At 41.9% G+C, this 26,247-nt stretch overlaps 1 protein-coding gene across 2 annotated transcripts in view; it reads right to left on the reverse strand.

Moving 5' to 3' along the window:
- The window catches only part of LOC138760207 (beta-1,3-galactosyl-O-glycosyl-glycoprotein beta-1,6-N-acetylglucosaminyltransferase-like), a 58,682-nt gene extending 34,555 nt beyond the window's left edge, over positions 1-24,127 (reverse strand). For both annotated transcript variants that reach the window (XM_069930553.1, XM_069930557.1), the window contains exon 1: positions 24,015-24,127. The gene's annotated coding sequence lies outside the window, so the exon portion shown is untranslated. The remainder of the gene's footprint in view (positions 1-24,014) is intronic.
- Positions 24,128-26,247: the final 2,120 nt, after the last annotated feature.

Genomic DNA, 26,247 nt, shown 5'->3' on the forward strand with positions numbered 1-26,247 from the left:
AAGCAGTTTTTTTTAAAATAAAAGCAACCAAATTGAAAACACTTATTGGGCAAAGTACAGCAGAAATTGACAAATTAAAATAAAACCCTGGAGATCTTCAAAAGGTCTGCCCAATAACAATCGAGAAAATACTTGCTCATATTTTTGAAATTGTTTCTGTCACAATATTTCTCATGTTGCAGTGAGCCCTAATAGCTACAAAGCCACCTCCTGGGATTTCTGAAACAAAGCTACATATTTCAAAACCAGAATTTCTGAGAAACTTACAAAATTTGGAAATCAACTTGTTGTGGTGCCTGATGACACCATGCTTGTGGCTTCCATCAAAAGATATGCACTTTGCCTGTTTGGACCAGAAATGAATTGCAAGAGAAATGAAAATTGACTACAGAATTAAGGAACTTTTACTGAAAATGATGAGATCATACCTGAACTATTGTATACAAATTTTGGTTTCCTTACTTAGCAAAGATGTACTTACAATTGAAGTACAGTTCAGTGAAGATTCAGTGCACTGGTCCGGGGATGATGAGTTTGCCACAAGAAGAGAAATTGAAATAGACTATGGCAACCCCTTACAGCTCCCTCAGGTTGCCTCACAAAATGAAGGATGAATGCAACGATCCAGCAGGTTGGACGAGGCAGCGTTGCCCTCCAACTGGACACAACTAAAGCAGCCTAAATGGCTTGTCAAGGAAAGTGGATCGCAAATGCACAAATCAGCGCTGAGGGGACTTTGACCATGCCCCACATCTTGAGAATAAAGCAGGGCTGTGAGCCCAATAAAGCTCAGTATTAACTATATTCAACTGGGGTTTGTGTCATTCTTTCCAGGAACAGTGTGTTGTTTCTGAGCTAACCGACATAGTTATAATCTCTCCTGCGCTATAGGCTCTGCAGAGCCATAGCTTGTAACAGCTAGCCATAAGACTAGAATTGTGGTCGCTAGAATTTAGGAGATATACAAAGAGATCACAGTGAAAATGGTAGTGTTCCAGAACTCAACAGACTAAATGCAAAAAGTCCCAGAATAAGATGCTCACTCTTTTGAACTGGGATGAAGTCTTGTGATTTTCATTGCAGAGGATGCTGAAATTTTGCAACTGTCTACCCTGAGGGGCTGAGGAGGCTCAATCATTGAGTCATTCAAATCAGAAATTGATCAATTTTGAGATTTTAAGGGCAAAAGAGATTTGTGTAGGAAATAGAGCTGAGATGGATTATCAGTCACGATCTTAACGAAAAACAGAGCAGATTTGAAGGATCAGATGCACACTCCAATTTCTAATTCTTACCATCTTAAATATATTTATTTCTTTATTGACTCTTTTGATGCCATTTCTGTTCAACCCTCTGGTGTTACTGTGATGTCAACATTTATTGATCAAATCTAATTACCCTTCAAAAGTAAAAAGGACAAGTTCAAAATTTGGCTGTCACAAAGACACAATGCATGATATTATGGGGTTTTGATTTTTCAAAAGGGATAGGAAGGGAGGCAAAAGAGGGAAATCAGGGATACCATCACAGCTGTAGAAAGGAGGGACATTATGGAAGGATCAGCTTCTGAGTCAGAGTGAAACATGGAGAGAGCAATCGTTTAATTTAGAATATTCTGGAGGTCTGCCAATAGACAGTAGTCCACCGAGGAGTAGATAAATTTTGGAATGGTGCAAAAATAACATGGTTGTTGTTTTTGGAGACTTCAACTTCCCTCATATTAACTGGCACCTCCTTAAAGCAAAAGGTTCAGATGGGGATGAATTTGTCAGATGAGCCCAAGAAGGATTATTGGCATAGTATGTGGACAAGCCAACTAAAGGTGATGCCATACTGGATCTAGTACTGGGTACTGTAAAGGATGAGTTTATGGAGTACCTGGAGACACAGGACAGGATTGTTTCCTTGAGGTAAAATCTTGCTTGGAATTCTTTGAAGTGAAAAGCAGGCTGAATAAGGGGAAATGTAGCACATTTGGATTTTCAAAAGGCATTTAACAAGGTGCTGCACATGAGGGTACTTAACAAGGTAAGAGCCCCTGGCATTACAGGAGTTATACTAGCATGGGTAGAGCATTGGCTGATTGGCAGGAAACAAAGTTGGAATAGAATCATATTCCCATTGGCTGCCAGTTGTTAGTGATGTTCCACAGGAGTAAGTGTTGAGGGCAGTTCTATTTATGTTGTATATATTTATGATTTGAATTCGGGAATGAATAGCTTTGTTATGTTTGTGGATGATACAAAGGTAGGTGGAGGAGCAGGTAATGTAGGAGAAAACATGGAGGCTGCAGAAGGACAGACAGATTAGGACAGTAGTTCTCAACTTTCCACCCCCCCCCCCAACCCCACCCCCACCCCCAGGATGCCATAAGTGCTCTATGGTTACTAAAGGTGATATGTGCTTTGTGCTACTTAAGGTGGTATGTGAGTGGAAAAAAAGTTTGAAAAATCACTGGATGAGAAGAATGGGCAGAGAAGTGGCAAATGTCAGAAAGTGTATGGACATGCACTTTGGTAGAAAACAAATTACCCAGATGTAAAGGAACCAGGGACTCCTCATGCAGGATAGCCTGAAGGTAAACTTGCATGTTGACCTGATTGCCTCCACTGCCTGGTAACACAACTCCTCTTACCCTGTCATCTTTCCTGATGGATTCAGCAAAGGGTGCGACGCAGCACTTAAATTGGACTAGGGAGAGTAGGCAGTCTTGCCTAATTCCAGACTTGATTGGGAAGCTACCTGTTTCCTACCCTTTGATTTGGATCACACTACAGATATCAGATTAATCTAATTCTGGATTCCCTCCTTGAAACTCATATTGGAGAGCACAGCAAATATGTATGTGTGCGATAACTGATTGAAGGCCTTCTCCTGGTCTAAATTGACCAAACAGAAGTTCACCTCCCTGTCCTGCATGTAGGTGATGGCATCCCTGAGCAGCACGAGGCTATCAGAGATCTTCCTGCCTGAATCCATGAAGATTTGATCTGGGTGGATCACCAGTCCCAGGGTAGACCCAATTTGATTGGTGATGGCCTTGGAAAGGATTTTGTTTAGGTCTCCATTTCCTGATATCCTCCTCCTCCTCCCCTTCTGTTTGAAGATGAGGGTGATGTTTCCCTTCCTCATGGAGTCAGGAGCATAGCATTGTATACTTCCAGCAGATCTAGGCCCACCCAGCCCCACAGAACAGTGTATAATTCAGCTGACAAGCCATTGCTTTTGGGAGTCTTATTCGATCAGAAGGAACAAATGGAATTTGTCAGCACCCCCAGAGTAATTGGCTGATCCAGACTTTTCTGCTTGCTGATGTCTAAGACCTCCATGAAAGAGGACAGAAAGTTTTGGGAGGACTTTCTGTTAACATTCATGTTGTGAGTTCAACATAGAAAGATCTGTAGATTCTCTGAATGCCCATCTGCAAAGATGTGGCTGAGCTGTCCTCTTCCATAAGGCTTTGGAGCACAGAGCTCCAATGAACCTTTTGGAAGAAAAAGGGCGAGCATGTCTCACCCTGCTCCATTGTGCAGACTCTGGATTGGAAAATGATCTTGGAGGACACAGAGGTGAATAGCTGCTGGCTCTTGATGTTCCTCCCTCACATCCACCCCTCTTTTTTAAATTTTTTTTAATTTTTCACACTATGAACCATATTGACCAAAATACACATAAACATTTCCCTCTTGAATATACAGTGTCATTTTCTCCCCTTTTACCCCCCTCCCTTCCCTCCCTCCTTCCCACCCCCCCTCCTTCCCACCCCCCCTCCCCCCCCTCCCCACCCACTAAACATTCAACATATATGATACATTAAACCCGTTAAACAATGTTATCACACAATGAAAATAAACAAGATAATTGTGTCATCTACTTTTACACACTGGGTCAGTTCATTTCGTCTTCTTTTCCTTCTGTCATTTTAGGCGGTGGAGGTCCACGGTAGGACTTCTCTATTGTGTTCCATGTACGGTTCCCAAATATGTTCGAATACTGTGATGTTATTTCTTAAATTATATGTTATTTTTTCCAATGGAATACATTTATTCATTTCTATGTACCATTGCTGTATTCCCAGGCTATCTTCTGATTTCCAGGTTGACATAATACATTTTTTGCTACAGCTAAGGCTATCATAATAAATCTTTTTTGTGCTCCATCCAAATTGAGGCCAAGTTCTTTACTTCGTATGTTACTTAGAAAAAAGATCTCTGGATTTTTTGGTATGTTGCTTTTTGTGATTTTATTTAATACCTGGTTTAGATCTTCCCAAAACTTTTCCACTTTCTCACATGCCCAAATTGCATGTACTGTTGTTCCCGTTTCCTTCTTACAGCGAAAACATCTGTCTGATACTGTTGGGTCCCATTTATTTAACTTTTGGGGCATGGTGTATAGCCTGTGTAACCAATTATATTGTATCATGTGTAACCTCGTGTTTATTGTATTTCTCATAGATGCGGAGCATAGCTTTTCCCATGTTTCATTCTTTATCTTTGACATCCACCCCTCTTGATCGCAGGAGGAGGAGTTGCTGCATGTTAGTCTAGAGTTGAGCCAGTTCCTCAGAATAGCAATTTTCTGACTACTGACGTCAAGCTCTGTGAGCTATGTTTTCTAGACTGGACCTTTCTCTTTTAAAATCGTTCCACATTTGGTACATTCCAGTCTTCAAGTACAACCGAAGGAGATGCAAATATTTCAGCAATGTAATTTCTTCCCTAGCTTTCCACAAGTTGTGAGCATGCAAGAAGCCACTTGATTGGTTCAAGGGGATACATTTGGCAATTCATTACTCACACAAGTGGCAGCTGCTGCAGGAAATCAAAATACTTTAAGCATTATTCTTACACACTGCCATTATCTGTTTATGAATCTGTGCATTGAAGCAGAAAATAGAAAAAGACTTTGGAAATTCATCAAGCATGGGTGTGAACAAAATTATAGAATATGTTGAAAGGTATTGATAGATGTCAACGTCAACAAGTCCAATGACAAAAAAGCAGATTAAAATACAAAAAGAAGTGTCAATTAAGATCAGGCCTTTCATAGCAGACAAAGGGAGAAAAGAATGGCATTATGAAAGAATTTAGGTATAACTCCCATGCTATAATAGAAAAATTATCTTAAGAAAATAAGGTGGATCAATTTGTTTAAGTGACATATTTACTTTTCAGAGCTTAGTGATTTAGTAATATCTAGATGTGTAACATCTTGTTCCACCCTTGAAAACATTTAGGGACCAAACCAGTCCTTCCAGATCAGCCCTACTTCCTTCCATCTCTTGAAGCTCCTGATATGGCTTCTTTGAAATAGATAAAATCAAGAGCAGACCTGGAGACTGTTTCATAGAGTGCGTCTACACTCTGTCCACAATGGCTATCCTGAGCACTCAGTTCAATGCCATTTCAACTCCCTTTCCCATACCCACCTGACCATCTCCACTACCAGAGGGAGACCAAATGTAAACTAGATGAACAAAACTTCGCATTTAACCAGGGCAGTCTACAGTCGAATGGTATTGACAGTGAATTTTCCAATTTTTGGGTAACAGGACCCCTCTCTGTTCTTTAGCTACTTCCATTCTTTCCCCTCTCCTCCATTTTTGTCTCCTCTTCCACCTGCCCCCACCAGCTTCTCATCCCTCTCCCATTTCATCCTTGTGGAATTCTTCACTCTTCCCTCACCCCACCCCATTTTTGATTCCATGTGGTCCCTCATCGTACCATTATTGTCATCATGTCACTTCTTGTCAGATTTCAGCACCTGGCAAAGTTCAAAATTCAGATTTATTGTCAGAATACATACATGACAGAATCCTGAGATTCTTTTTCCTGCAAGTCGGGCAGAATTTCTATATTGGCAAAAAAACTGATACTCAAGAAAAGATGAGTGTACAAAAGAAATGTAAGCAAAGGCCAAACAAACTGCAATACAGAAACTAATTATTCAATAATAATTATTGCGCAAAGTAAGAGCCCTTAAATGAGTCTGAGTTTGTTGTTTAGGATTCTGATGATGGTGGGGTGGTAGCAATTGTTCCTTAATAGCTTCTATTTCCATTATTAATCCCACCCCACCTAGTATGAATATTTTTCTCCACCTGAACCCTCTTTTTGTTTTCTTTTTGTCTCACTTCTCCTTTGTCTGTCACCTTCCTATCAATTACCTCATCATCTTTCACCTTCCCTTGTTTAATTACATACAGCTCTTGTCAACCACTCCCCCATTCTCATTAAACAGGCTATCTCCCTTCTGCACTCTCAGTCCTGATTAAAGGTTCTGGCCCAAAACATTGAAAATTCTTTTTCTTCTGCAATGTTGTTTGATCCATTGATGAAAGAAGGAAGCGAGTTGCACACAGGATTCAAATACAGAGGACAATCCAGAACAAGCCCATGCTATATAACCTTAAGGTGAAAGCTGGATACTGGATCACAAAGCAACGTCCTTCCACTCAAACTCTACCGCCAGATGTTCCCAGGGAACATAATAAAAGGGTATCCAAAAGACAGTGAGTTGGAAACAGCAAATGTTACATTAATGGCCTATGGTGGACCCATGATCGAGTAGCTGAGAGCTAAGATCGATACAGATGAAGAAAATATGCCAAAAGTATAGAGACACACAACAAAAAGAAATTATTTCCACAGAATTACCTGCTAGGCTATGGCACGCAGTAGGAGCAAACTTGTTCATCGAGAATCAAGAGTGGTATTTAATAGTAGACTGTTACTACTCTAGATTTCCATTTGTCAAAAGGGTGAAAGACCTGAGAGCATCAACTATCACCTCAGAAATAAGATCACTCCTTGCTGAACAAGGAATGCCCAAGTAATATGTGACAATGAAACACAGTTCACACCACAAGAATTCAGAAAGCTGGCTGTAGAGTATGGGTTTGTTAACACTACAAAATTCCCCATACTACCCCAAAGGTCATGGATTCATTGAAAGACAGGTGCAAACTGTAAAACGCACACTAGTTAAGTGTCACAAAACAAAAGAAGACCCAGACCTAGCTCTTCTATCATTATGAGCAACACCTTTAAGGGCTGACATCAAGGCCCTGGTAGAAATTCTAAATGGCAGGAGATACAAAACACTTTTGCCAAGCAAAATACATCCTCCAGAAGACCAGGAGGAAACAAGAAGATTGGCTGATATACAAGAAGAAGGGCACTGGCAATATAACAAACAGGCACAAACATTGCCAGAACTCTTCAGAGGGCAGCATGCGCATATGCAAGAGCCGATGTTGAAAACATGGACCCCAGCAAAGGTCAGAGAAGCTGAGACACCAAGATCATACATTGTCGAGACCGACTCTAGCAATAAGCTGAGGAGGAACAGAATTCACATCTGGCTGACACAAGATGTGATGAAGCAGAAAGCTTTAATACCAGCAAAGTTTTCAACACCAATATCAAGTGAGGTTTCAAGTGAAGAGACCACAACCACTGATACTGAAAGATCAACACAGCAGTTATCAGGTGAAGCACAACAAGTTCCATCACCGACACGTGCACCATCAACACAGAGTCCAATGGTCGCAGCCAAATCCACAAGATGGAGAAGGAACACACTGCTGCCAGTCCGATATCGACAAGAACTATTTAAAAATAGTTGTGTAAATAAAGTAGTGTACAAGTTCAGTTAGTTAAGTTGCACTGGAAAGAAAATGATAAAGAACACTAATTTTTTCTTCATCTTGAGAAGGAGGAATGTTATATAGTCAGGATTATGTGAACTATTTTGAAACTACTCAAGAATACACCCTTCTCACTGTAGTACACCACTGCGGGGCATATGAGTGTGTGAACAGTTTCCTGAGATGGTGGAGAGCATCACTAAGTAAAATCTCTCAAGTTATTTAAGAAACCTCCTAAGTAACACAGAAACATAACAGTTACAATGAGGGTGTCTCTCTTGCATTTATGATTAATAGAGGAAAGACCTTTACAAGATTTCTCGCAGAGATAATTGATGCCTCAAACAGTACAAGGAACCTTGCAACACCATTGTCCGCAAAATACTGGAGAAGTATCAGAGGAGGTATGGTCATATTACCTTACGAGATAGGATAAGCCTACAAGTATTCCCCGATGTACAACCGTAATAGGGACCGAAGATTGGTTGCAACTTGGATTGGGGACCTCGGGCTGCCTGCGGGGAACAGGGAGCAGAGCAGAGACTTTGGGCTGTCCCCGTGAGTGGGGATCACTATATACAGTACTTTTAATACAAAATATGCACTTGTACAGTAGTTTTAATAAAGATTTTTTTTTAATTGGTCGTATGTGTGAGTGGATGCAACTAACAACATTCCAAACAACTATCCATTATCACCTCTTCCATAAAGCCATCTCCTGGCCCCCTGTACACTATAGCGCTATTACCTGCTGTTACACATAACGAGCTGTCAGACGCAGCCCATTCAGAAAAGGGTTCCCACCAAAAAACAGCAGACGGCACTACAAGCATGTCAAACAGAATGTGGAAATATCAAAAGCCTGCAGGACGACCAACGGCATCAATGGCTTTGTTTCAGGGTCTAGAATTTAACTAACCCTGTTAAGATCGTGAATATGGAGATTGCTGGGGAAGCAACATTTACATGTGCTAAGAGCTAGGCTAACACTGTCTTAAAGGACCCTTTTGATTATGTCTGCCACGAATCCATATCTTTTAATATGAAAGCCAATTCAATGATAACCATTTTCCTGTCTTTAGAAATAAGCAAACACTGACTGTAACATCTCAGCTTGAAACAATCCACTCAAAAGAATGGTTACTTAATCAAATGCAGCAAAATGCCTTCAATATTGTACTCTGTAACCTTGTACTTTGAATGAGGTTCAACAGTATTAGGGAGGTGACCTTGTCTACCCAACCCTAATTACTTCTCATTCCCGCTAGCATGACTTGAATAAATTCTCTGTGTTGTATTTTGTGGTTTGGTTGTACTTCTTATACCTCGACAGGACTAAACTATAACATGACCACCACGAGTGGAAGAAACTTGCTGAGTTGAGTAGAGTTACAAATCAACTAATTTACTGATGCAAAATCACACGCTTAAAAGGTCCATGCTGGTCCCAGTACTTGTGCAGTGCAGTGTGGATGTGACATCAACTTCCTGTCTGTGGTTTTGCCCTACATTGATAGCTCCCAAGCACATCTCCGACTGCAGGCTCAACTGCGGCTGCTGGCACTGGTTCGCCTGCCACATGAGTAAGCCGCCACAATCTCTCAGAATGCTGTAGACATCTACTAAGTCACCTCTCATCCTTCTTCATTCCAAAGAGAAAAGTCCTGCTCTGCTAACCTTGCCTCACAAGACTTGTATTCCATTCCAGGCAACATCCTGGTAAATCTTCTCTGTACCCTCTCCAGCGCTTTGACATCCTTTCTATAAAGAGGTGACTAGAACTGAACACAGTACTCTGTGTTGTCTCAGCCTTCTGGTTTCACCTGAATTGAACTCCACCTGCCACTTTTCCACCCATTGTGTCTATGTCCTTTAGTAAACTATGACAATCTTCCACAACCCTCCCAACCTTCGTGTTATCCCCAAACTTACTGATCCATCCTTCTTATTCTTCAACCAGATAATTTATATATAAAACAAAAATTACAAAGGGCAGATTCCTGAGGAACTTCACTAGTCATGGACCTCCAGGCCAAATACTTTCCATCCACTACTATTCTGCTTTTTAAATCCACACAGCCAAGGTTCCGTGGTATGTTTGAAAGGTACATTTGGTTTAAGTTTTTGATCCACTCTTGTAGCCAGCCTCCAGACAGAGGCCTGACATGTAATGGCCTATAGAGTTATGTAGCACAGAAGCAGGCCCTTTGGCCCAACTTGTCCATGCCAACCAAGTTGCCTATTTGAGGTAGTCCCATTTGCCAGTGCATAGCTTACATCCCTCCAACTCAGTGGTCCTCAACCTTTTTCTTTACACTCATAGAAGTGTTCTATTATTAATAAGGAATCACTTACAGTGGTAAGTGAGTGGGAAGGGAAGGTTGAGAATCACTGTTCTAGACCCAATTGTTACTGAAATATTTTGCTTGAGAAAAATTGTCATTGGTTTTATAACTCCAAAGGAAGTGGGTCAATTAGGTTCAATTAAAACAGTGCTTTTCAAACTTTTTCTTTCCACGCACCTATCACCTTAAGCAATCGCTTACTAATCACAGAGCACCTATGGCATAGGGAACACTTAAAGTGGTGTGTGAGTGGAAGGAAAATTGTGGAGGAACACTGCTCTCTCTCCTATCCATGTACCTGTGCAATTTAAAGTAAACTGTTCCTTCATAATTAAACTTAACCATGCTGATGTCCCTTTAATTGTTTTGCTAATGGTCAGTACTCCTGGTCCTCAACACTCTCCATATGGTCTTTTATCTCACACCTCACTCCTCTCACCAAACTAATACACAGTAACTAGTTTCCCTTTCCACAGATGCTATCTAATTGACTGAGTTCTTCCAGTATTTCTGTTCTTGTTTCAGACTGCAGCTGCATTTGTTAATCTACCACTGCAGACTTCAAGCAGCTCTTTAAGGAAAAACAAAAACTACTCAAAGTTTAATTTTAGAATTAAAACCTACACCGTTCAGGAAGTATATTTACATAAATGATAACAGAAATATCTATTCAAATAGATTTCAGTCAAGCACCCAATTCAATATACTGAAACTTTCCAGGTGGGCATGATGGTGAGAAGGAATACAGGTGATGTGTTTTGGGTACAACTACGAAATAAAAGACTGGTCAAGAGTCAGAATTGCTTTCCAACCCCTGTATTAGCTAATATATAAATAAATATTGGAGTAAAATAATATGAACTCAGAATCTGCTATGAAATTGCTACTCACTTAAACATTTTTCGAGGTTATGCAGCTAAAATGTATTGTTTAATGGGACACCTCTATTAATGTATGTTGTGGCTCTGTTGTCTCCCCTGATTAAATGCTTTGAGACGATTGTTTAGGACTGCATCAATTCCTATTTTGGAATGGATCTGGATGCACTTAATTAACTTATCAGTACAATAGGTCAATGGCAGAAGATCACCTAGGCCACCGGAACACTTTTGTCAGGCTTTTTCATTAACTACAGTTTGATGTTTAATACCACCATACCACAAAACTCATGGCCAAACTAAAGGTTACGCTTGTCCCTCTTCATCTGGATCCCCAATTTCCTTATTGGCAGACCCAAATCAATACAGATTAGCATCATCACTTCGTCCTCTGAATGCTTAGGCCCCTGTTCTACTCCCTGTCCAATCAGGACTGCATAGCCATGTTCAGCTCCAAATTGATCAACAAAATTGCTCACAACATACATCATTGGCAAAAATATTGGAAATGTCGAGTCAGAAGACAGAATCTGGTTGGGAGTTGCCAGAATAACAATCTTGCTCTCAAAGGGACCAAGGCAGAGGAGCTTATTGTCAATTTTAGGAAGGAGAGTCAGAGAAACCATGCAGTTATCTGCATTGCATGAACAGAGGTGGTAGGGTTAGAGCCTTCAAGTTCCTGCAAGCTCATATTTTAAAAGACACCCCTGGAGCCAGCATATAGAGGCAACCACAAAGGCACACCCATGCCTCTAGTCTCTGTGGACTCTGGAGATTCAGCATGTCATCAAATACTCTTAGACTTCTACAAGTGCACTGAGAAAAGTATGCTGATATGTTGCTTCACAACCCCATTTGGGAATGTAACTGTTTAGGAACAGTATGCTTAGGAAGATAACAAACATAGCCAGGCCCATCATAGGCTCTGACCTCTCATCCAATTAATGCATCTATGTGAGCCACTGCCTCATAAAGGATCCCTATCACCCTAGTTACAGCTCTTCTCACTGCAACCTGCAGGCAGAAAACAGAAACCCCCCAAAAAAATCTATTTTAACAGACTAATTAGCAGGTAATGTAGCATCCATGTAAAGCAATAGACAATCGACATTTCAGACTAAATGGGCCAAATAACTTACTTCTGCTCATAGCTTAGGGTCAGGAATGTGAAGTTTCTTTGATGTGTGCATATTCTCAGGAAATTTTTCTCTTCTCTCTGATGGGAGTTCTGCAAGAGCCTCTCTCATTGCCAACTTCGGTTATCCCCACTGTTCTTAAGAGGCTACTTTTTGGGTGAGATGTTAAATTGAGATTTGAATGCTAATGAAGGATTTAAAAAAAAATGCAATTCAGAGAAGCAGGAAAAAGCTGTTTCCTCCTGCCCTTGCTTAAGTAAATGGGGGACTAGGGTTTACTAATAGGATTAAGACATGGCACAAAGAATGATCATTGCATTAACATGTACGTGTAAATGTCACAGAGCTGTTAGTTATTATGGGAGCATGGAGATGTCGCTTGGCACAGTCCTGAGGTGACTTTTGGGGGGAGATGAAGAAAAACAAAAGTTGATGATGCAGATCTCACTATTGAGCTGGAAGAAGGATCAACAGCCATCTTGGTTATCCATAATCCCCATGCAGCTGGAATCACACTGCATTTCCCATGGGGGTGGGGGGGTTGTGGGTAACCATTGCTTGCCATGCACACTCGACGTCACAGCCACAGGCACCGCTCAACCCACCTCCATCTCTGGAGGACGGCTACCGATACCTTATATGCCTTCTCCATAAAAGGAAAGTCCACCTTTTATCCCTCCTTGTTCAGTCAGCTGCAGCGTGGCATTGCTCCATAAAAAGGCCTTATAGCTGCAGCTTTTATGACCCTCAAAGTGCTCAGAGGTTCCTCACCAATTTTTACACCTCCCAAGCTGGCAACATGGAAACAACAACACCTGCATGTGCACCCTCCAGTCACATTCTACCCTTGTGTGGATATGCATTACCATTCCTTCTTCAGCACTGGGTCCAAAACGTGGAGCTCCCTCCCAAGAGCATGAAAGACAGCAAGGGTGGAAGGCAATGGCTCACCTCCAATTTTCCAAGGACAAAAAGTGCCAAGAACAGGAATACGGATTCTTAAAAAAATATCTCCAACAATATTTATTTATCATCTCCACAACAGATGATCTTTTAAAATCAAGGTGCATTTGCTATGTACAAATTACTGATGTATTGAATTAGGCAGGAAACTTTCATCTTCAAAATAAAACTTCATTGGCTGTAACATAGTTTGAAATTGCAAGGGAAATGCACTGAATAAATGAAGCTTGAAATAGTGATTAAAATTATGAAAAAGCTACAGTTGATTGCATGTTCATTAAAATTTGTCACATCAGTCCACACTTCCAGTAACAAAGACTAAAAGGAGTGAAAGTATAAAGGTTTACTGATGTGGCAATAAAAACAGGGCTGGAGAAACAAAAACTGTAGATTTTGAAATCCAGAGTGAACAAAGTGAACCTGGAGGAGCTCAGTGGGTCAGTCTACATTTTACATTGGGATCCTTCATCAAGACTAAAGTGGGTTGTGGAGATATCAAGTGTGCACAGAAGGCAGGGACTGGAGAGTTCCTCTAGGTTATGTTAGACCTGTGGTTTTCAAACTGCCCCCCAAACTTGCATTCCACCTGAAGCAATCCTTATAGCATAAGGTGGTATGTGAGTGGGAAAAAATGGTTTGAAAACTACTGTTTTAATCATACCTATCTGACTCGTTAAATGCACGGTTTCATAACTCCAAAGGAAATGGGCTAATGACAATTTTTCTTTTTTTTATATTTTATTTTTCACACTATGAACCATATCAACCAAAATATGTACAAACGTTTCTCATTAAATTTACACAGTGGTCTGTACTTGGTCTTGTACTTCAACTATTCAAATGTTAATAAATTATTTCCCGAAAAAACAATTTTCTATTCTTTTGATTCCTTTTCTCTCCCATTCTCTAAAGGAAAGGTTGTCTATTGTAAAAGGGATTAGCGGATTTTGCGTCAATAGTAATTTTGGTATTTGATAATTCGTTTTTTTCCTTTCTAAGTGGATCTTCTTCCATGTATGAAGTAAATGATGCAGTACAGGTGAGTTTTTATATTGCACCAGCTTTTGATCCCACTTATAAAGTATATGTTCCGGTACCTTTTCCCCTATTTTATCTAGTTCTATCTTAGTCAGTCTGGTTTTTTCCTTGTCTGGTAAAAATCTGATAAATACCTTAATTGTGCAGCTCTATAACAATTTCTAAAATTTGGTAACTGCAAACCACCTTGATTATACCTCTCTGCTAATTTATCTAACGCTACCCTTGGATTCCTCCCTTTCCACAAGAATTTCCTTATTATTCTCTTTAGTTCCTTAAAGAATTTTTCTGTTAAAGGAATTGGTAACATTTGAAATAAGTATTGTATCCTTGGGAACATATTAATTTTAATGCAGTTTACCCTCCCTATTAACATTAGCGGTAATTCTTTCTAATGTTCTGAGTCTTCCTGCAATTTCTTCATTAGTGGCTGATAATTTAGTTTGTACAAGTAGCTTAAGTTATTATCTTACCTGATCCCTAGGTATCAGATTGCTTGTGCTTGCCATTTAAATGGTGATTCTTTTTTAAATTCTGTATAGTCTGTGTTACTCATTGGCATCACTTCACTTTTATTTGCATTGATCTTGAGCCCTGTTATTTCTCCATATTCCTTCAATTTCTTATCTAATTCTTTTACTGATACCTCTGGTTCTGTTAGGTATACTATGATGTCATCTGCAAATAAGCTCCTTCTCCTTTATTTTTATCCCTTTTATTTTATATTCTTATCAGTTCTGCCAAACGTTCCATTGCTAAGGCGAACAGTGAGGGGGATAATGGACATCCCTGCCTAGATGGCCTACTTAATTTAAATTGGTTCGATACATATCCATTTACTGTCACCTTCACCGATGGTCCATTATATAATGCTTTAATCCAATTAATATATTTTTCTGGTAGGTTGAACCTCTGTAATACTTTGAATAAATAATTCCACTCTACCCTGTCAAAGGCTTTTTCTGTGTCTAAAGCAACAGCCACTGTTGGGATCTTATTTCCTTGAAATGCATGAATTAAATTAATAAATTTTACACACATTATCCGCTGTTCGTCTTTTCTTAATAAATCCAGTTTGATCTTGTTTTACTATTTTAGGTACACAATCCGCCAATCTGTTTGCTAACAATTTTGCTATTATCTTATAGTCTGAATTAAGTAGAGATATTGGTCTATATGATGCTGGTGTTAATGGATCCTTCCCCATCTTTGGTATTACTGTAATTATTGTTGTCTTACATGAATCTGGCAAGTTTTGTGTTTCTTCCATTTGGTTCATTACTTCCAGGAGAGGAGGAATTAATAACTCTTTAAATGTTTTATAAAATTCTATTGGAAATCCATCCTCTCCTGGTGTTTTATTGTTTGGCAGCTTTTTTTAATATATCCTGTACTTCCTCTATTTCAAATGGTTTTATTAGTTGTTTTGTTCCTCTTCTTGCAATTTCGGCAGTTCAATTTTAGCTAAAAATTCCTCTATTTTATCACCTTTCCCCTTGTTCTCAGTTTGATACAATTGTTCATAAAATTGCTTAAAATTTTAATTAATCTCTGTTGAATTATATGTAATTTGTTTGTCCTTTTTCCTTGATGCCAGTATCGTTCTTTTAGCTTGTTCTGTTTTAAGTTGCCAGCTTAATATTTTATGTGTTTTTTTTCTCTCAGTTTGTAATACTTTTGCTTTGTTTTCATTATGTTCTTCTCCACCTTGTACGTTTTTAATGTTTCTTATTTAATTTTTTTGTCCGCCAATTCTCTCCTTTTCGTTATATCATCCCTTTTTAATAATTCAATTTCTGTACTTACTATCTCCCTTTCCAACTGTTCTATTTCCCGATTGTAATGCTTTTTCATCTTAGTCACATAACTTATTAGGCTTTCATTGCATTCCACAATATAAATTTGTCTTTCACTGATCCTGTGTTTATTTCAAAATATGTTTTAATTTGGCATTCAATAAAGTCCCTAAATTCCTGTCTTTTAAGTAGCATGGAGTTTAACCTCCATCCATATGTTCTTGGTGAGATGTCCTCTAGTTCTATTGCTAATAATAGGGGTGAATGATCTGATAGTAGTCTAGCTTTATACTCAGTTTTCCTAACTCTCCCTTGAATATGGGCTGACAACTAAAACATATCAATCCTTGAGTAAGTTCTGTGCCTACTCGAATAATATGAAAATTCCTTCCCTCTTGGTTGTTGCCTCCTCCATCTATCCTTAAGTTTCATTTCCTGCATTGATTTAACCATAAATTTGGCTACTTCATTCTTTTTACTAGTCTTTTGTCCAGTTTTATCCAACATTGGGTCCAAATTAAGGTTAAAATCCCCTCCTATCAATACATTTCCTTGTGTGTCTGCAATCGTCAAAAAAATATCCTGCATAAACTTTTGATCCTCATCGTTAGGTGCATATATATTGAGCAAATTCCAAAATTCTGAGTATATCTGAAACTTTATCATTGCATACTTCCCTGTCAGATATATTATTTCCTCCTCAATTTTGATTGGTATATTTTTGTTCAATAGTATAGCTATACCTCTAGCTTTTGAATTATAGGATGCTGCCATTACGTGTCCTACCCAGTCTCTCTTTAGTTTATGTTCCGCTTCAGTTAGATATGTTTCCTGCACAAATGTTATATCTATTTTTTCCTTCTTCAATAAATTTAGTAGCCTCTTCCTTTTAATTTGGTTATGTATTCCATTAATGTTTATAGTCATATAGTTCAACATGGCCATCTTAGATCTTGCATATACCTCTTCGCCACCTCCATCCCCCATTTCATCTTAGTTTTTTCTTATCAGACTTAATGTACGACAACACATTTAAGACATAAAGTACCCACGCAGTTCCCACATCCACTAATACCTTAACCCCAAAAGTTCCCCCCCTCTCTGAGTTTTCCCATATCCCTTGCCGGATAACCACAACTCCCTTTTACATTTGGATAGCGATCTTGTTCGCAGCATCAACTGATTTTGCAATGGCGGTTATTCCCCCTCTACCCAGCCCTCTCCAGAAAACACTTGGAAAAAAAAACATATAACAAAGCTCTCTCTCTTTTTTCCCTCCTTACTCCCTTCCTTCCCTCCTCTTTTCCATCTTTAATTCTTTACATATACATTGTTTTTACATCTTTATATATACTTTATCACCGTTCTTCATTCTTGTTACATCTCTTGTCCTGTCCTGTCCTGCAAACATTCTGTGAATTTTTGTGCTTTCTCTGGATCTGAAAACAGACTGTTTTGCTCTCAGGTACAAATATTTTAAGCACAGCTGGATGTCTTAATATGAATTTGTAACCTTTTCTCCATAAAATAGATTTTGCTGTATTAAACTCCTTCCTCCTCTTTAAAAGTTCACAACTTATGTCTGGGTAAAAAAATATCTTTTGACCCTTGTATTCCAATGGTTTATTATCTCCTCTAACTTTATTCCTTGCCCATTCCAGTATAATTTCTCTTGTCATGTAACTCAAAAATTTTACTAAGATGGATCTTGGTTTTTGATGTGCCTGTGGTTTTGGAGCTAATGCTCTGTGTGCCTTTTCTATTTCCATTTATTCCTGCATTTCTGTCGTTCCCAGGACCTTCGGGATCCATACTTTTACAAATTCCTTCATGTCTGTGCCTTCTTCACCCTCCTTCAGGCCCACTGTTTTTAATGTTGTTCCACCGAGACAGAGGTGCACCAAAGAAGAGGTACAAGGACTGCCTAAAGAAATCTCTCGGTGCCTGCCACATTGACCACCGCCAGTGGGCTGATATCGCCTCAAACCGTGCATCTTGGCGCCTCACAGTTCGGTGGACAGCAACCTCCTTTGAAGAAGACTGCAGAGCCCACCTCACTGACAAAAGACAAAGGAGGAAAAACCCAACACCCAACCCACCAATTTTCCCTTGCAACCGTGTCTGCCTGTCCCGCATCGGACTTGTCAGCCACAAACGAGCCTGCAGCTGACGTGGACATTACCCCTCCATAAATCTTTGTCCACGAAGCCAAGCCAAATAAATTTTTCCAACATATCAATTTTCTGAGACAACAATTCTAATTTTTTTGTCACTTTCTTCCAATTTTTCTCTTGTCATTTACTTCCATTTCTACAGCCGTTTCTCGTTCTTCCACATTTTCTACTCTTTTCCCTATTTCTGTCATTACCAGTTCTAACCTTTGCATTTTATCTTCTGTTCTTTTCATTTTCATTTTAATTGTATTAAACTCTTATGATAACCATTCTTTTAGTGATTTCATTTGTTTTTTAAAAAAGACTATATATTCTGTTCATCAGTTTTACCTTTTATTTCTCTTTGTACATCAGTTTTACCTTCTATTTTTCTGTGAAGATCTTGGTCTTCTTCCTCTTCTTCTGTGTCTGTATTTGTGTCTTCTTTTCCTCTTCTGTTTTTCCTGATGAGCTGCTTGTATCTCTTTGTCGGGCCTCTTCTTGCTGGGTCTCTTGTTGATGGTCCTCCCCCTGGGCTGCTCGTCTGCTGTGCTTCCTAATGTTGAACTTCTCGTCGGCCATCCCTCCATCTATCTCCCTCATCTGTTTCATCATTCCCTCTTCTGCTGCCTTCCTCGTCCTCCAGCTGAGCGCCCTGGTGTTGGGCGTCCCTCAGTTGTTTGCTCTGTGACAATCTGCTCCTCTGCTGAGCCCCCCTCCCATCAGTGTCCTCTTTCTCCTTTGATTGAGCACTGCGCGACTCCTCGCGCATGCACAGTTGCGCACTTTTGTTTGGCTCCAAGAGCCATTTTTGTAATGAACCGGCTGGTGGGTCGCAACTCCGCAGGGCAGCCACTGACCTCAAGGGTTGGGTGCTCCTCCCCACCACAGCGTCCAGTTCCTTCATGCAGGTAAGGCCATCTTCTTTCTTCTCCGCTGACTTTTCTACTTTTTTTCCCCCAATTGTTTTTAATTTCTCCTTCTTGGAAGCCATCTTCTTTCTCTTCTCTGTTCTTCTATTTCTTACATTTTATTTTTGTTATGCTTTGCTTTTTCCCAACTTTTTTCCTATTTTCCTGGAGAGGGCTGGATTTCCCGACCGGCCACTACTCCATCATGTGACTCCACCAATGACAATTTTTCTTAAGTAAAATATTTCAGTAACATTTGGGTCTAGTGCAGTGGTTTTTAAACTTACCTTCTCACTCACATATCACCTTAAACAATCTGTTTTAAGTTGCCAGGTTAATATTTTATATTCAGAGCACCGATGGCATAGGGATTACTTAAGGTGGAATATGGGGTGGGAAGGCGGGGGGGGGGGGGGGGGGGGAAGAGACAGATGGAAAACCACTGTTAGACTCACCCTGACAATGGATGAGGCTAGAGGAAGCACAAGTAATAAAGAGATACAGGTGAGGGCTTTATCAATGAGTGCGGGGGGGGAGCCATGTTTCTTGAAGAAAGGGGACATTTTGGATGATCTGGAGTGAAAGACTTCACATGGGAATATATTTAAAGGAGCTGGAGAAATTGTGCGAAACAGATAGTGTCCACAGATAGTGTCCTTACAAGAGATGGGTTTGGAAGAAGGATAGTCCAGATAACCCTGTGTGTTTGTAATGGTGGTCTGTGGATAATGTGTCTGCTGAGATGAAGATTGAACAGTCCAGATCCCAGAGATCCTCAAAACTATACAAGAAAACTTAAAGTGTGAGTACAAGTTAGCAGTGAAGTTATTGAAACTGCAAAGTTTTGATGGAGCTAAATGCGAACTTGGGGGAAAAAAAATATATCATATATTCCTGGACAAGGTTAAACTCAAAGGCATGAATGTTGACTTTTCCAGTTTTAGGTAACCCCTACCTCCATCCTGTTCCACTGCTTCTATTTCTCCTTTAGCTGCACCAGTTCTTACTTATCTATCCCACCAAGCTTCTGTCCAATATTCCATCACACCTTATCCCCTCCCCGTTTCTTTCCCTACTTGAATTGAGGCTTCTCTATTCACTGCTGGGGGTATTTAAAGGGTTGAGCAGCATCTGTGGGGGAGGGGGAAAGAATTGTCAACAGTTCAGATCCAGAATGGAGAGGCTCAATAGCCGGACAAAAGAGCATGAAGTGTCTCTGAAATTTCCTGCCCCCCCAGAGGCTTTGACCCCCCCCCCCCGAGGTTTTGACCCCACCCCCCCCCCCCCCCCCCCGAGGTTCCCCAGCATGTTGCCTGCTTTTGCTCTCAGTTGAGAGATCAGCAGTCACTTTTGTTTCCATCTCAGTGCAGGGCCACTTCACGAGATCCCCTGCTTGAGAAAAATTCTGAAATTTTATTTCTGTCATGGCAACAGAATACAATTTGTGCTTCATTATAATAATGCAGAAAGTAAAAACAAAATCAAAACAGTAGCCCAATCCAAGAAATACTCCAACAGCATTTCGAATAAACAGGCAAATTATTTCATGTTTATAATCATTTAACTCTACATACAAAACAGGTTTCTCTGGACCATGGTGCACACACATATATACAGCACATGATAATCACTTTTATACATCAAGATACAATATAAAATGAATAGATTTAGAATCATAGACCACTACAGCACAGAAAACAGGCCATTTGGCCCTTCTAGTCTGTGCAGAAACTCAATTCAGCTAGTCCCACTGACCTGCACCCATTCCATAACCCTCCAGACCTCTCCCATCCAATTTATTCTTAAAACTTGAGTGAGTCCACATTTACCACATCAGATGGCAGCTTGTTCCACACATTCACCATTTTCTAAGTGAAAAAGTTTTCCCTTTCACCCTAGCGTCATGTCCTCTTGTATCTATATTTTCTAATCTAAGTGGAAAGAGCCGACTCGCATTTACTGTCTATAGCCACCCCTTCATAATTTTGTAAGCATCTATCAAATCTCTCCGTATTCTTCTTCACTCCAAGGAATAAAATCCCAACCTGTTTAATCTTTCCCTGTAATTCAACTCCTGAAGACCCAGCAAATCTCTGCACTCTTTCAATCTTACTGATATCCTTCCTGTACTTTGGTGACCAGAACTGCACACAATACTCCAAATTTGGCAACAATGTCCTAAACACCTCACCATAACATCCTAACTCCTGTACTCAATACTTTGATTAATGAAGACCAAAATGCCAAACAGCTTTCTTTCCAACCCTGTCTATCTGTGGCATCACTTTCAGGGAATATCTGTTTTCCCAGATTTCTTCGTTCCTCCACACTCCTCAGTACCATTTACTGTGTATGTCCTACCTTAGTCTGCATCAAATTCCATCTGCCATTTTCTGATCCATTTTTTTTAGTTGGCCCAGATTCCTCTGCAAGCTTTGAAAGCCTTCCTCAATGTCCACAATCTTAGTGTCATCAGCAAACTTGCTGATCCAATTTACCACATTATCATCCAGACCATTGATATAGACAACAAACAATATAGGTTCCAGCATTGATCCCTGAGGTACACCACTAATCACATGCCTCCATTCTGGGAAGCATTCATCCACTATCACTCTGTCTTCTCCCATTCAGCCAATTTCAAATCCAATTTACAACCTCTCCATAGAGACCTAATGTCTTAACCTTCTGAACTAACCTCCCATGTGAGACTTTGCCAAAGGCTTTACTAAAGTCCATGTATACAACATCCACAGCCTTTTCTTCATCTACCTACCTCCTCAGAAAACTAAGATTTGTTAAACATGACCTACCTCGCACAAACCCATGCTGACTATCCTTAATCAACCATTTGCTGTCCAAATACTTGTATATCTGATCTCTCAGAACACCCTTCAATAATTTGCCCACTACTGACATCAGGCTCACCAGCCTATGATTTCCTTGTTTAGTTTTGGAGCTATTTAAAAAAAAACATGAGCCACTCTCCAATCCTCTGGCACCTCACCCATGGCTAAGGACATTTTAAATATTTCTGCCAGGACCTCTGCAATTTCTACACCAGTCTCCCTCATGATCCTAGGGACTAGCATGTCAGGAGTTATCTGCTGTAAGGCAGCAAGCACCTCCCCCTCTTTAATTCATGCCATTACTGCTTGTTTTCCTTCTGCACTATGCCAGCATCCTGAGTAAATACTGTTGCAAAAACAAAAATCAGTTTACGATCTCCCCATTACTTGAGGCTCCACACGTGTTTGACCACTCTGATCTTCTAGAGAACCAATTTTGTCTCTTACTATCTTTTAATCTTGTATTTTGGAATAATTTACTCAGTAGGATGCCATTCATCAATCTCACAGCCTGCAGGAGGAAACAATTTCCCAGCCTGGCAGTCCAGATTTTGAAATTGAAAATAAAACATTAGTGGTCGACTTGCCTTAGGAAATATGCTTACAAGCTGGAGAAGGTGCAGAGAAAATTTACTACGTTGGCAGGACTAGGGTCCTGAACTGTAGAAAGAGATTGAACAGGTTAGGGCTTTATTCCTTGGAGTTTAGGCAAATAAATGCAAGATACTCTCATAGATATGTACAAAATCACGAGAGGAATAGATCAGGCAAATGCAGAGTAAAGCAGTAACCATATGCTTGTGGTCAGAGATTTGACAGATCAAGCTCCAAAGAAAGGGGGTTGAAGTTAGTATCATTACAACATTTAAGGAAAAATATAGACATTCAGAGCCAGCTCTTCAGCGCTTGACGTCCTGCTTTGAGGAAACTGCCAAAATGTTTGGCCTGGAAGTCAGCCTGAAGAAAACTGAGGTCCTCCATCAGCCAGCTCCCCACCATGACTACCAGCCCCCCCACATCTCCATCGGGCACACAAAACTCAAAACGGTCAACCAGTTTACCTATCTCGGCTGCACCATTTCATCAGATGCAAGAATCGACAATGAGATAGACAACAGACTCGCCAAGGCAAATAGTGCCTTTGGAAGACTACACAAAAGAGTCTGGAAAAACAACCAACTGAAAAACCTCACAAAGATAAGCGTATACAGAGCCGTTGTCATACCCACACTCCTGTTCGGCTCCGAATCATGGGTCCTCTACCGGCATCACCTACAGCTCCTAGAACGCTTCCACCAGCGTTGTCTCCGCTCCATCCTCAACATCCATTGGAGCGCTTTCATCCCCAACGTCGAAGTACTCGAGATGGCAGAGGTCGATAGCATCGAGTCCACGCTGCTGAAGATCCAGCTGCACTGGATGGGTCACGTCTCCAGAATGGAGGACCATCGCCTTCCCAAGATCGTGTTATATGGCGAGCTCTCCACTGGCCACCGTGACAGAGGTGCACCAAAGAAAAGGTACAAGGACTGCCTAAAGAAATCTCTTGGTGCCTGCCACATTGACCACCGCCAGTGGGCTGATATCGCCTCAAACCGTGCATCTTGGCGCCTCAGAGTTTGGCGGGCAGCAACCTCCTTTGAAGAAGACCGCAGAGCCCACCTCACTGACAAAAGGCAAAGGAGGAAAAACCCAACACCCAACCCCAACCAACCAATTTTCCCCTGCAACCGTGTCTGCCTGTCCCGCATCGGACTTGTCAGCCACAAACGAGCCTGCAGCTGACATGGACTTTTACCCCCTCCATAAATCTTCGTCCGCAAAGCCAAGCCAAAGAAAGAAGACATGTACATGGATAGGAGGAGTTTAGAGGGTTAAGGGCTAAACACAGACAGAAGGGACTAGTGTGAGTGGGACAGTTCAATTCGAGTGGCCATCCTGTTTTCACTCTGTATACGACTCAATGGTCTCCTTCTACTACATAATTTATTCTTTATACACTTTGGGTCTTTGGCTACGAAGAACTGCACAAAATAAAATGATGGCTTTTAAGTGTGAGAAACTACTATTAAAAAACGACTACTGCATTTAAATTCTAAGACAAGAATTAATATCGAAACACTGACACTGCACAACAAAAGAATGAGGACAAAATATGCCAAGGTATCATAACTGCCAATACTGTTACACGATTAAACAAATACATCGGACTGTCTTTAAAGTGTTAGGAATGGAAAAAAACTGAACTAGCAACCCTTAATTTAAGCAAGATGAATAAACCATTTGAGACTTACATCGTGTCCAGGAAGAAAGCGCTTAAGGGCCTTTCAAATTGCAGCACCTGGGTATCCCTCCTGGGACCCGTGGGTGCAGGATACACTTTGAAATTGCAGGCAGACCTACCTATTAAATCGCCAATCAGGCGATTAAAGGGAGATCCCGCCCCCGCGAAGGCGACGACGCTTCACACATTCACGCCAACTATACGCCGTCAGTCTCCACCACCCTCTACCGGCTGTCAGTCGTCACCGTCCCCATCATTAATCGCCCCCCCCCCCAACCAGTCGCCACCGTCCCCATCATTAATCGCCCCCCCCCCAACCAGTCGCCACGGTCCCCACCATCAATGGCCCTCCCCGTCAGTCGATCTTCCAACCCCCACCCCGTCAGTCGCCATGGTCCCCACCATTAATCGCCCTCCATGTCAATCGATCAACCCCCCCCCCCCACGTCAGTCGCCACCGTCCCCACCACTAATCGCCCTCCCCATCAGTCGATCTCCCCCCCCCACGGCAGTCGCCACCGTTCCCATTAATCGCCTTCCCCGTCAGTTGATCTCCCCTCCCCCGGTCAGACGCCGCCGCCGCCCGCTCCCCCGCCCCCTACAGTCCCGTTCACCACCCCCCCCCCCTCCGTCCGCTCCCCTCCCCTCAAGCGACGTGTCGCTGCCGCGAACTGGGGAGGGGGGCGATGTTTGCTGCCGCAACGCGCTGCTCCAGTTCGCAGCGACCACTCAATGCGGGAGCGCGGTTGCAATGGCCGTCTTCTTTACCCATACTCCACCACGCGGCAGGAACTGCTTTGGCACTGCCAGAGTGGTTCCAACCGCGTGGGGGAATATGGGTAAAGAAGACGGCCATTGCAATCGTATTCCCGCATTGCGCCGTCGCAGCGAACTGGAGCGGCGTTCACAGAAGCTGCACGTCGCCAGCGACCTCTCTGTCCAACCAGCCCCCCCGCGCGGTAGCGACCTCTCTCTCCACCCTCCCCTCCCTCCCTTGGCAGCGGCCTCTCTCTCTCTAGCCGCTTTTTGGTGTCCCGTTGAAGATTACCCTCCTGCAGGCGCGGCTAGCGTAATTCACTGGCACGCTTAGGTGGCCACGGAATGGACTGCTTTCTAGCACCTAAACGTAGCAGCTGACAGCTAGCCGTCTTGCAGAGAAAGCAGGCTACTCGGGACAACAGTTTTCCTCCTCGCTGCCTGAAGCCCCCGGCGCGGGACTGCAGGGCTGGGGGGGGGGGGGGAGTACGAGGCTGGGGCGGTCGGTTGGGGGGGGGGAGGGGAGGGAGGCGTGGGGGGGGGAGGGGAGGGAGGCGTGGGGGGGGAGGGGAGGGAGGCGTGGGGGGGGAGGGGAGGGAGGCGTGGGGGGGGAGGGGAGGGAGGCGTGGGGGGGGAGGGGAGGGAGGCGTGGGGGGGGAGGGGAGGGAGGCGTGGGGGGGGAGGGGAGGGAGGCGTGGGGGGGGAGGGGAGGGAGGCGTGGGGGGGGAGGGGAGGGAGGCGTGGGGGGGGAGGGGAGGGAGGCGTGGGGGGGGGGTGGAGTATGGGGCTGGGGAAGTAATTCCCCGAGAATCCTGACTTATCGAAAACTCTCCAAATGAGATTAAATTGTACCTGGATGAGAGAGATGTGGGGATGTGGCAGCAAACAGCTAGGTTAGCAGATTATTACCCTGATTCACAAAAAAAAATCAGATTAGTAAACCTGTTCAGAGAGTTAATGTGGAGCAGACTAGTAAACCTGAAATTAAGTCTGGTGAGAATGTTAAGAGAAAAGATGAAGGTAAGGTGGGAACAGGCAGACTTCTGGATTTGTATGTCATTTTTGTAAGAAACCTGGTCAAATTGTCTAGTGTTGAAAAAGAGGCGAGAAAAGGAGATTTACCAGAAGTGTGTATTCAGACAGTTGAATTTAAGGTGAGCAGATGTTCCAAACCTGGTAAGAGTGTTATGGATATTTTCAAACCTTTTGTGTCAGAGGGCTTGGTTTCAGTAAAGTAGGGAGAATCACAGGTTACAGTTAAAATTCTTAGAGATACTGGGGCTGCTCAGTCATTGTTGATGGAAAATGTTTTAACTCTTGATCAAAAGACTGACACAAGGGAGACAACTTTGATTAAAGGTGATGGAGGTGAGGTAGAGTCAATATCTCTTCACAACATAGTGCTGAATTCAGAATTAGTTAAAGGACCTGTTGAAATAGGAGTATATTCAAATATACCCATGCAGTGAGTCTCATTTTATTAGAGA

This window comes from Narcine bancroftii, chromosome 1, assembly GCF_036971445.1.
Source record: "Narcine bancroftii isolate sNarBan1 chromosome 1, sNarBan1.hap1, whole genome shotgun sequence".
Taxonomy (NCBI): Eukaryota; Metazoa; Chordata; class Chondrichthyes; order Torpediniformes; family Narcinidae; genus Narcine; species Narcine bancroftii.